This window comes from Macaca mulatta, chromosome 9 (genome assembly GCF_049350105.2).
Source record: "Macaca mulatta isolate MMU2019108-1 chromosome 9, T2T-MMU8v2.0, whole genome shotgun sequence".
In the NCBI taxonomy this organism is placed as follows: Eukaryota; Metazoa; Chordata; class Mammalia; order Primates; family Cercopithecidae; genus Macaca; species Macaca mulatta.
The window spans coordinates 61821695-61833505 of NC_133414.1; the positions used below are offsets into that span (position 1 = coordinate 61821695).

The 11811-nt window shown below is 44.7% G+C and overlaps 1 pseudogene; it reads left to right on the forward strand.

The window, feature by feature from the left end:
* Nucleotides 1-61: 61 nt before the first annotated feature.
* Nucleotides 62-6679, forward strand: LOC100424697 (uncharacterized; annotated as a pseudogene).
* The last annotated feature ends 5132 nt before the right edge of the window (nucleotides 6680-11811 follow it).

Sequence of the window (11811 nt, forward strand, 5' to 3'; positions counted from 1 at the left end):
ACACTTATTCATTCCCAGTAACAACAGTTTGGATATCTGAAGAAGCCCCACAAATTCTGCGATGACTTCTGTCAAAGCCCGGTGTCCCCAGTCCCTTCAGTGGTCCCTCCTGGAGCCTGGTTTGGGGCCATCACCCCTGAACATGCTCCAGTTTGTGAACTTCCCCTCAAGTGGCCCTGAGGGGTAAGCATGTGCCCAGGAACCAGCCTGATCAGGGAGATGGGAACAGTGTGGGCTCTGAATTCACTCGGATGGGAGGCACATTCTGGCTCTGCCCTGTGCCAGCTCCATGACTTTGACTGTGTTAGGCTATTCTTGTGTTGCCATAAAGCAATACCTGAGTCTGGGTAATTTACTGGCTCACGGTCCTACAGGCTATATAGGAAGCATAGTGCCAGCATCATAAAGCAATACCTGAGTCTGGGTAATTTACTGGCTCACGGTCCTACAGGCTGTATAGGAAGCATGGTGCCAGCATCATAAAACAATACCTGAGTCTGGGTAATTTACTGGCTCACGGTCCTACAGGCTGTATAGGAAGCATGGTGCCAGCATCATAAAGCAATACCTGAGTCTGGGTAATTTACTGGCTCACGGTCCTACAGGCTGTATAGGAAGCATGGTGCCAGCATCTGCTCAGCTTCTGGGGAGGCCTCTGAAGGGACCCTACAGTCATGACGGAAGGTGAAGGGGGAGCCAACATCACGCAGTGAGAGTGGGAGCAAGAGAGGTGGGGGGAGGTGCCACACACTTTTAAACAACCAGATCCTGTTAGATCTCAAGATGGTGAGGACAGCACCAGGCCATGAGGGATCCGCCCCCTGACCTAAACACCTCCCACCAGGCCCCACCTCCAACACTGGGGATCACATTTCAACATGAAATTTGGAGGTGACATCCAAACTGTATCAGTGACTGAGTCACTTACTCTCTCAGCCTCAGTTTCCTCACCTTTCTATGCAGGGAGGGCTCCCAGTTACAACTGCCGCCTTTCAAACCACCCCAGAGCCAGTGGTGTAAAATCCTCATGTATAATGTTCACAGATTCTGTGGGTCAGGAATTCTGGAGGGCACAGTAAGGTGCTTGTCTCTGCCCCAACAAATAAGAGGACTCAGTCTCAGTTGGGAAGACCTGAAGTTTGGGGTGACTCTAGGGCAAAGGGTTGCAATCATCTGGATGCCTCTTCACTCACACATTGGGCCCCTGGTGAGATGGCTGAAAGGCCACGCTCAACTGGGACTGTCCCCTGAGCTCCTACATGTAGCTTCTCCAGCATGACGGCCTCAGGGTAGCAAGGGGTGGGGCTCCACGGTCTCCCAGTGGACAAGGAGGACACCACATTGCCTTCTGTGAGTTAGTGTCGGGAGTCACATGGCATCACTTCCCCGGTGCCCTATCAGCTGAAGACATCACAAGCCACCCCAACTTCAAGGAAAGGGGACACAAACCCCATCTGTCAATGAGAAGAGTTTCAATGAATCTGGGGACTGTTTTTAAATCCACCACAAGTGGTGCTCAGAATATTTAACAACTGCTGCAGCACAACCCACTCACCTGAATGGCTGTTGTCTGCAGGGGTGGAGCAGAGCTTGAATAGTGGCCCCTGCAGGGCCAGGCCTCAACCCTTAGTGCTGGATGGCAGGGAGTCTGTGGGGCCCCAGGGGAGGCTCCTGGGTGTTGGGAGTGCAGCAGCTATTCACCAACATGTCTTAGTCTTTTCAGACTGATACCATAAATAGGTGGCTTAAATCACAGACACTTATTTCACACAGTTCTGCAGGCTGGAAAGTCTAAGATCAATTTAGTTCCTGGGGAGGGTCTCTTTCTGGCTTGCAGAAGGCTGCCTTTTTGACACGTCCTTCCATGACCTTTCCTCTGTGCTTACACATGGTCACGGCGGGGAAGCGTTCTCTCTCTCTCTCTTGCTCTTTTCATAAGATCACTATACCATCATGAGGGCCCCACCCTCCCAACCTCATCTAACCCTAATTACCTTCCAAAGGCTCATCTCCAAACACCATCAAACTGGGGGTAAAGGCTTCAACAACACACAATCAGACCACAACACAGCAAGGCAGGGGCCCTTCGGGAGTTTAACAACCTTTTAGTAGCTGTGTCAGTGTGTGTCTCTTGGATCCCAGCCCTGGCTGAGGATTCTTTTTCCTTTTCTTTCAGTTCAAGTCAAGCTCTGTGTGCAGACTTGCTTTCAGTGCTGAGCCAATGCCCAGCTGCTTTCCACCAAAGCCCTTTAGAAAGGATTTAGAGGGGCCGGGGATGGTGGCTCAGTCTGTAATCCTAGCACTTTGGGAGGCCAAGGCGGGCAGATGACGAGGTCAGGAGATTGAGACCATCCTGGTTAACATGGTGAAACCCCCTCTCTGCTGAAAAATACAAAAAAAACCAAACCAAACCAAAACAAAACAAAACAAAATTGCCGGGCGTGGTGGCAGCGCCTGTAGTCCTATCTACTGGGGAGGCTGAGGCAGGACAATGGCATGAACCCGGGAGGCAGAGCTTGCAGTGAGCGGAGATCGCACCACTGCACTCCAGCCTGGGTGAAAGTGAAAAAAGAAAAAAAAGAAAGAGAAAGAAAGAGAGGGAGAAAGAGGAAGGAAGGAAGGAAGGAAGGAAGGAAGGAAGGAAGGAAGGAAGGAAGGAAGGAAGGAAGGAAGGAAGGAAGGAAGGAAGGAAGGAAGGAAGGAGTGAAAGAAAGGAAAGGAAAGGAGAGAAAGAAAAAGAAAGAAAGAGAGAAAGAAAGAAAAAGAAAAAGAAAGAGAAAGAAAGAAAGAAAGAAAGAAAGAAAGAAAGAAAGAAAGAAAGAAAGAAAGAAAAGAAAAGAGAAAAAAGAAAAGAAAAGAAAAGGAAGGAGCAGACTTAGAGGATCTCTCTGCCCCGTAAGCCCTCCTGACCACTGGTTTGATGGGTTCTTTTGCAGCCCACCCCAAAACAGTCCTCATGTGGCCAAACAGGAGCCTTGAGAAGAGCTGCAGCCAAGGAAATTTGGTCACATCCAAGTACGTACCCAGCAAGGGGATCTGCTTAAGCAGAGTCATAAAGTTGATTAATTTCCCCTGATGGGGCAGAATGGACATCACCCTTACTGCCTTCCTGCCAGCAGAGAAAGCTGGGACAGGCCTGGAAGCAGGAGGTCTCCTCAGATTAGAGGGAAGCTCTCTCTGCCTGGGGTCAAAGCTGGAGCAGCATGGGTGTAGGGGGTCACAGCCCTCTGTGCTGACTCCCACCAGGTGACCCCCATGGCACCTGGGGAAGGAAGCAAAGGGGACCTGGCCAAGACACCAGCAGCATCCACAGCACCTGCTAATCATTTTTGCTGGAGTAACCTTTCGGGCACTTCTGGTAAAGCAGACACATTCCACAGGTGCTTTTGCAATTGCTCTTTGGAATGTTTTAAAAACACACCTGTATTTTTAAAGATAATTTGGAGTCTGCCTAGTTTAATTTCAGCATAGGGGAAAAATAAGGGAGTAGTGACAAAGATTCTTTGCTTGAGCAAACTAGAGTCAGGCTCCTGAACCTTCTAGGCTCATCTGTGTACTTTCTTGTAAAATCCAGTTTGAGCAAGAACCCCACAAAGTCAATTCAGCAAGAACCCCCCTTGTTCCTATCTGACCACTCCCAATATCTGATCAGGGTCCTCATCCTCCACCTTCCCAGGTGATGTCTGGTCACCCTGACCTTTCTTCAGCAGGTATCCTGTTAGGTCAGTTTAGCCAGCATCACCCTCACCCCTGGCGTTTCCTCTTGGTAATTTTCCATCTTTCAACTCCTACCTGCCCCATGGCTCCAACTCTCAACTTCTCATGTTGTTCTTAGAATGAGCCTGACTGTATACTGAGGTCTGTTTTCGCTTATTGCAATAGTCCTGAATAAAATCTGGTTTTGCTACTTTATCGTCTAGCTCTGGTTTTTCTTTGCCGTAGGTATTCCATGCTTGTAGCCTTGCCATAGCTCTATCATCATTGCTTTTTAATTCCCTCCAAGAGATGATATGTACATATACTCCCTCTTTATCCACAGATCAATGTTTTGCATTTCCTAGGAGCTGAATTCCTTTTCTTCCATTGCAGCACTGGCTGGGAGAGAAGGCACAACATGGTCCAGCATACTGAGCCCCAAGTTTGTCCTGCAGCATGATTTGAGACACAGTGTTTGTGCCGCACAGAATTATGTGAGCTGTCCAATAACCTTTCCTACATTTGTTTTCTGCTTAAACTACAGAGTAGATGCTCTTGTTAGCACCTAAGAACACTCTTGATTACGCAGAACTACACCCTAACGACATTTTGTCTGTTTACGTGTCCCCTCAGAAAAACTGTGAGCCCCTTGAAGGCAGGAACTTGTTTTTAAACATTCAGGGCCTAGTAGATAGCAGGCATTCAACGAATATTTTTGAATAACAACAAACGAGAGTATGGACTTTGGGAACAGGAGAGCCTACTAGCCAGTGAGCCTGAGCCAATCCTTGATGGCCTCCAGTTCTCTGAGAAGACTCTCTGGGCCCCCTTAGGCTCCCTGTGGAAGAAAACTTACCCAGCCAACCCTAATAAAAACACTTCCCAGACAGATCTAACAGGACAAAGTGGGGTCGCTCCACTCTTTCGGCAGCTCCTTCACCCCAGGTGCTGTTTGGGGTTCTGACACTGCCATGGCATGGCCAGCAGGATGGCCCCTATGGCCGCTGGAGCTGCTCTGTAAGAGCTTCCCACCCCTGACCCGCAGTCCATGAGGGCAAGGCCAGAACCGGGCACATGCCCACCCATGTTGGTCTCATGCTCTCAGGGGGTAGAGCTAGCATGTTGGACTTGGCTTGTTTAGGGTCACCTTCCGGAGGGTTGACAACTATCATCAGCAACGATGATAGAGCTATGGTAAGGCTACAAGCAAGGAATACCTACAGCAAAGAAAAACCAGAGCTAGACGATAAAGTAGTAAAACCAGATTTTATGCAGGACTATTCCAATAAGTGAAAACAGACCTCAAAATCAGCATTCCCTTGGCAAGGAATAAAGGGGGAATGGATTTGTGGTCAGCAACCCACAATGTTACCACCGCCAAGCATTCTGCCTGCAACAGGGTGGGGCTGGCCAGGGGAGGCTCCACAGGGAAGGTGAAAGCTGTGCAGAGTTTTGTAGGACGACTCAGTGCTTATCAGGTAGACAGATAGGAAAGAACATTCCAGGGAGAGGGAGGAATGCTAACAACAGCAGGGGGTCTGGTCTGTACTGGACATGCGAAAGGAATGGTGTGTCCATATCAACAGAGGAGGGAGAGACAGAAGAGAAAGAGCAGGTCAGGGCCTGAGTCAGAGCGGGCTCATGCTGTGGGGCTAAGAAGCTCAAAGGATTTCCAGGGACAGTCGGGAGGCTTTACAGGGATAGGCAGGGGATGATCTTAGCCTGGCTTTCATAAGCCTCTGGCTTAAGTATGGAAGGTGAGTCTGCGTCAGGGAGCCCAGCGCCAAAGTGTTGCAACACTCTAGGGAGACATGCAGACCAATTCCCTGCCACCTAACAGCCCTGCGCTTTGGGGTCCTGGGTTAATTTCCTGGGAGAAGGCTGGCCTTGGCTACCTCTGTCCTTGACCAAGGACGTCGTTTTAAATATTAGTGATGTGTCCTAGGTCACTGCATCTCTGTCCCTGCAGTGAAGAGCAGACACTGATTCCCCAAGCTCCTACTCTGAGGCCACAAATATCTGCAATACCTCGGTGAGCACTAGGCCTGAGTGTGAGTTTGCAGGCACTTCCATGGCCCCATGCAGGTGTCCAAGATCCCTCGTGGTATTTGGCCAAGGTGGGCCCTGCGTGATGCCCTAGCGCGGTGACTACCTGTGTTCCTGGGCATCTTCCACGGAATTCTGCGCTCAGCCTGGGGATTCATGCGGGCGCATCTCTGTGATCTGCTCTGGAGCAGGATGTACATCAGGTCTCTCAGACCGGAGTCCCTGGTGCCTGGAGCTCAGCCTTGACTAACGTGCTCGGCCCACCCTGCTGGGCCAGCCAGCTCCTGCTCGGGGCCACAGCCCTGTAACCAAAGCTTCCTTCCCAGGACTCAGGAATTCTCCCACTCCGGAATGCCTTGCTGCTGGGGTGACCAGGTCTTCACTTGTGAAACAGGAGTCAGCCACCTCAGCCCCGTGCCTGGCCTGGTGGAACACGGGTCACCGCCCCAACCTGGGGGCAGCCGCCCCATCCCAACGCAGTCGCTGCCGTTCCCCATGCCTCGCTGTGCCCAGCTAACTGGGGGACTTGTCCCCTGGGAACAACTGGGTACCCAGGCTGCCTTTGGTTTCAGCCCCTCCTCCTCTTCCCGGGCTGCCTTTGCTGCCTTTGCTCCCCGGACGGCCCCTTTCCCCGGGCTGTGTTCACAGAGGCTGGGAAGGGTCCCTTGCAGACAGATCCTGGACAAGGTCGCGTCCCCATGCCTCCCCTCGTGACCAGCAAACTCTTAAAAGCGGACCCTGCCCCAGAGTCTGTGTCGCCTCCAACCCGCAGTCAGGGCGCAGCGCCGCCTCAGTGCCGCCTAGTGGCGCCAGGCGTGCCTGGAAACCCGCGCCCGCAGCGCCCTCTCCTAGCGGCTTCCGCCCGCAGAAAGGCTTTCTCCGGACAGAGAAGCGGGCGCGCGGGGGCGGAGGCGCGGGGCCTTGCGCGAGAACCTGACTCTCCGCCGCAGCAGCGGAAGCCGGAGTGACGCGTTCTGTTGAACACCAGTTTTCTGGAGCGCTGTGTGTTCTCACAGCTGAGCAGTCTGTTTCTCCAATCAGGTTTCAAAGCCACTTCACTGCACTGGCCCCTGTGGGTCACTGTTGCACCGCCCTGGCCCACGTGGGTCCCTGAGTAGCGACCCGCCGGGGCCACCTGGCTGGACGAAAAAGACACACCTTGGACTCAATCCGTGAGAAAAAAAAACTTCAGTAAGAAACAAATCAATAGACAAGTCAAAGGCTAGGAGAATATGCATAAAACATAACAAGTGACTTGATTCCTGATTCTGAAGTATTTAATAATTCCTATAACTCAACAAAAAGTTCATTCTTTTAAAAAAATGAGCAAAAGGCTGGGTAAACTATTCACAAAGGAACGTAGACAAATGCCAGTACACACATGAGAAACGCATACACATCCACAAACTTCAAACAAACCCACCTCGTATATTTCTGGCGAGTAAGGGAAAGAATGCAAACACTTTTGAAAATGGTTTGGTTTTTTCTTGTAAATGTAAACAAATACCCTATTATATAATCCAGCGAGTCCATCCTTAGGTTTTTATCCAAGGATAAAGAAGTGAAACTCATATCTAACAAATAGACTTATAAAACAATGAAAATAGAAGCTTTATTCATAAAAGACAAAAACTAGAAATAACCTAAATATTCATTCACAGGAGAACAAATAAACAGACTAGGTTGAATCCATACAATGGAATGTTAGCAGACAATAAAAAGAAAATGAACTATTGATACCACCTACTACACAGCAGAAGGTCTGAATCGTATTTCTGAATGAAAGACGTCAGGTATGAAAGAATATACATTGTATGATTCCATTTATATGAAAACAAATCTGTGGTTTAAAAATCAGACTACTATTAGGTTGGTGCAAAAGTAATTGCGGTTTTTGCCTTTTTTTTTTTTTAAATAAAAATAGTTGCGTCGGGGTTTGTGGATGGAGTGGCATGGCAGAGGTTAGCTGAAGGGGGCATGAAAGGACTTTTTGGGGGTGCTAGAATGTTCTAAATCTTACAGTGGGGGAGGGACAAGAATGCAGGCATTTGACAACACACATTGAATTGTAAAATTTAAGATTTTTACATTTCATTGTATGTAAATTACCTGCCAATAAAAATACTATGAATAGAGCAGTTATGAACATTTGTGTGTAGATTTTTGTGCAAACTTAAATTATAATTTCTCTGATAAATGCCCAGGAATGTGATTGTTGACTAATATGATAAGTGCATGTTTTTTGAGAAACTGCCAATCTATTTTTGGGAGTAGCTGTGTGTATCATGTTATATTCCCACAAGCAAGGGGTGAGAAATTTGGTTTCTCTGCATCCTTGCTAGCATTTGGTTTTATCACTACGTTTTTATTTCAGCCGCTCAAATAAGTGTGTAGTGATTTCTCATGATCTCAATTTGCATTTCCCCAAAACCTAAGGATGTTAAATATATTTCCACATGCTTATTTTCCTCAGCCATGAAATGTCTCTTCATGTCTATTGCCCAATTTCTTATTAGATTATTTTTTTTACTCTTGAGTTTTGAGAGCTCATTACGCGTTGTAAATGTGAGTCCTTTGTCAGATACGCGGTTTGCAAATATTTTCTCCCCTCTGTAGTTTGTCCTTTCATCATCTTAACAGAATATTTTGCAGAGGCAAAGTTTTTAATTTTGATGAAGTCCAATTTATCAATTCTTTCTTTAATGAATCGTACTTGGGTGCCATGCCTGTGAACTCATCCTCATCTCCTAGGTCCAGATGATTTTCTCCTGTGTCTTCCTATCATAGCCAGAAACTAGAAAAGAACCAAAATGTCCCTCACTAAGTGAATGCTTAGACTAAGTGACACATCTATGCCAATATTCAGCAATAAAAAGAAACAAATTATTGATGCAAATAACTAAATGGATGAATCTCAAGAGCATTAGGCCAAGTGAAAAAAAAAGCAATCTCAAAAAGTCACATACTATACGATTTCACTTGTATAACATTCTTCCAGGGGCAAAATTATAAACATGGAAAATAGATTAGTGGTTGGCAGGCGTTAGAGGGGGTGGTGGGGAAGTGTGACTACAAAGAGGTAGCAAGAGAGATCTTGGGGCGATGGGATGGTTTTGTGTCTTGGTGGTTACAGGAATCTACACATGTGATACAATGTAATAGAAGAACACACATGGTGCTAATGTCAGTTTCCTTGTTTTGATATTGTTCTATAGAACGTAAAACGTAAACATTGGGGAAACTGGGTGAAGGATATTGGTACCCCTTCACAAATTCTTGTCAATTTACGATTATTTAAAAATTTAAAAGTCTAAACATATCTAAAATAAAAACCTAAAAGGCAAAAAAGTAATGCATGCACTTGATAAAAATCAAGTACTACAAAAGAGTAAATGGTGAAAATAAATCTCTGTACCACTCTAGAGACCCCAGCCAAAGTCCTCTCCAAACGCTCTCACAGTTATTAAGTTTCTTGTATATGCTTCTAGAAATTAATCTTGCATGTGCTTCTAGAAAATCAAGAAGTACAAAAGAGTAAATGGTGAAAATAAATCTGCACCACTCCAGAACCCCCAGCCGAAGTCTTCTCCAAACTCTCTCAGTTATTAAGTTTCCTGTATATGCTTCTAGAAATTCTCTAGATATATGCAAAAATATATGTACTTTCCCTCCTTCTCTAGCTTTTGTCTAATGCTAGTCTTCTTTCGATTTGAAATTATATGTATTTAATATATCTTTGGGAAAAATTAATACTTTTTAATAGCAGTGTAAAATTTCACTGTGAATGTACCATAATTTATTTAACCAATCTCTACTCATTTAGTCTGTTTTTGGTTGTTTAGGCTGTTTTGGTAACTTGTTATTGGAAATTATTGCAATAAACATTCTTATATTACTTTGTATCACCATACGATAGACTCCTAAAATACTGTGTTTAGATCAAAGGGTATGTAGAATTGTACTTAAGATAAATTTTTGTCAAGATGTCCCAAAAATAGCATTCTCATCAGTACAGAAGGAAAATACCAATTTCCTAAACCTCTTACTAAGACAGTACATCTTCAAAATTTGATCCTCACTCATCTGATGGACAAAGTATAGTAATTCAGTGTTTCAGTTTGACTTCCCGTGATGACAAGTCAAGTTTTAAAAATGGTATTTTTTATATATTTAAAGGCCTTTTGTGTTGTTTTCCTGTGAACTGTTGGCTCAGGTCTGTCCTTTAGTGGAGTTTAGTGAATCTGCCACGTTTCCCTAATCAATTCTCTCTCCTACCACTGGAAAGGAATACCACAATTGTTTACCCATTCATTAGTTGACAGACATTTGGATTGTTTCTACTTTTGGGGTATTATGAATAATGCTGCTTTGAATGCACTTGTACAAGATATTGTGTGGATATATGTTTTCAGTTCTCTTGGGTATGTATCTAGGAGTGGAATTCCTTGGTCATATGATAATACTACACCCAACTTTTTGAGGAACTACCAAACTGTTTTCCAAAGTGACAGCACCATTTTATGTTCACACCAGCAATGAATGGGGTTTTCAATTTCCCTGCATCTTCACCAACACTTCTTATTTCCTGTCTTTTTCTATGAAAGCCATCCTAATGGGTGTGTAGTTGGATCTTATTGTGGTTCTATTTGCCCTTTCCTAATGACTAATAATGTCAAACATCTTTTCATGTGCTTTTTGATCATGAGTATATCTTCTTTGGAGAAATATTTATTCAAATTATTTGCCCATGTTTTAATTAGGTTATTATCTTTTATTGCTGAGTTGTTAGAGTTCTTCATATATTCTGGATACAAGTCACTTATCAAATTATATATATGATATATATCATACATCATATGATATATATGTGATATATACGCAAATATATATGATTTGCAAATATTTCCTCCCATTTTGTGGATTGCTTTTTGACTTTCTTGATGGTGTCCTTTGAAGCACAAAAGCTGTCAATTTTGATAATGTCCTGCTTATTTTTTTTTATTTGGTCACTTCTGCTTTTGGTGTTATATCTAAGAATCCTTTTACCAATCCAAGGTCATAAACATTTACCTCTATGGTTTTATAGTGTTAGCTCTTACATTTAGAACTTTGATCCATTTTTAGTCAAGTTTTGTACATGATGTGAGGTAAGTGTCCAGTTTCATTCCTTTACATGTGGAAATCCGGTTGTCCCAGCATCATTTGTTAATGCTGTTTTTTAAATCCTCTTGAATTGTCTTGGCACCTTTGTCAAAAATCAGTTAACCATAAATGTGAAGGTTTAATATTGGATTTTCAATTCTATTACATTTCTAGTATTGGGCTATCTTGATTACTAGACGTTGGTAGTAAGTTTGGTTTTCTTTGGGGTTTGGGGGGGTTGTTTTGTTTCATTTTGTTTTTGAGATAGGGTCTTGTTCTGTTGCCCAGGCTGGAGTGCAGTGGCTTGATCATAGGTCACTGCATCATGGACCTCTTGGGCTTAAGTGATCCTCCCACCTTGGCCTCCCAAGTTGCTGGGACTACAGGCACACACCACCATACCCAGCTAATCTTTTTTTATTTTTTTTAGAGATGGGGCCTCATTATGTTGCCCAGGTTGATCTCAAACTCCCGGGCTCAAGCAATCCTCCCAACTCAGCCTCCCAAAGTGCTGGGATTACAGGTGTGAGCCACTGCATCCAATCTGTAGTAAGTTTTTAAATCAGGAAGTATAGTCCTCTCTCTTTCAAGATCATGTTGGCTATTCTGGGTCTCTTGCATCTGAATATGAATTTCTGAGAAAAAGGCACACAATCTTTCAATCAAGATTGCATTGAATCTGTAGGCCAATTTGGGAAACATTGACATCTTAACAATATTAAGTCTTCCAAATCCGTGAACATATGATGTTTTTTCATTTATTTTGGTCTTCTTTAATTTCCTTCAGTGGTGTTTTATTGTTTTCAGTATGTACAAGTCTTAGGCTTATTTGTTAAATTTATTCAGAAGCCTTTTATTTTGTCTGATGCCATTGTAAATGGAATTGTGTTCTTAATCTTATATTCAGATTATTCATTGCTAGTGTGT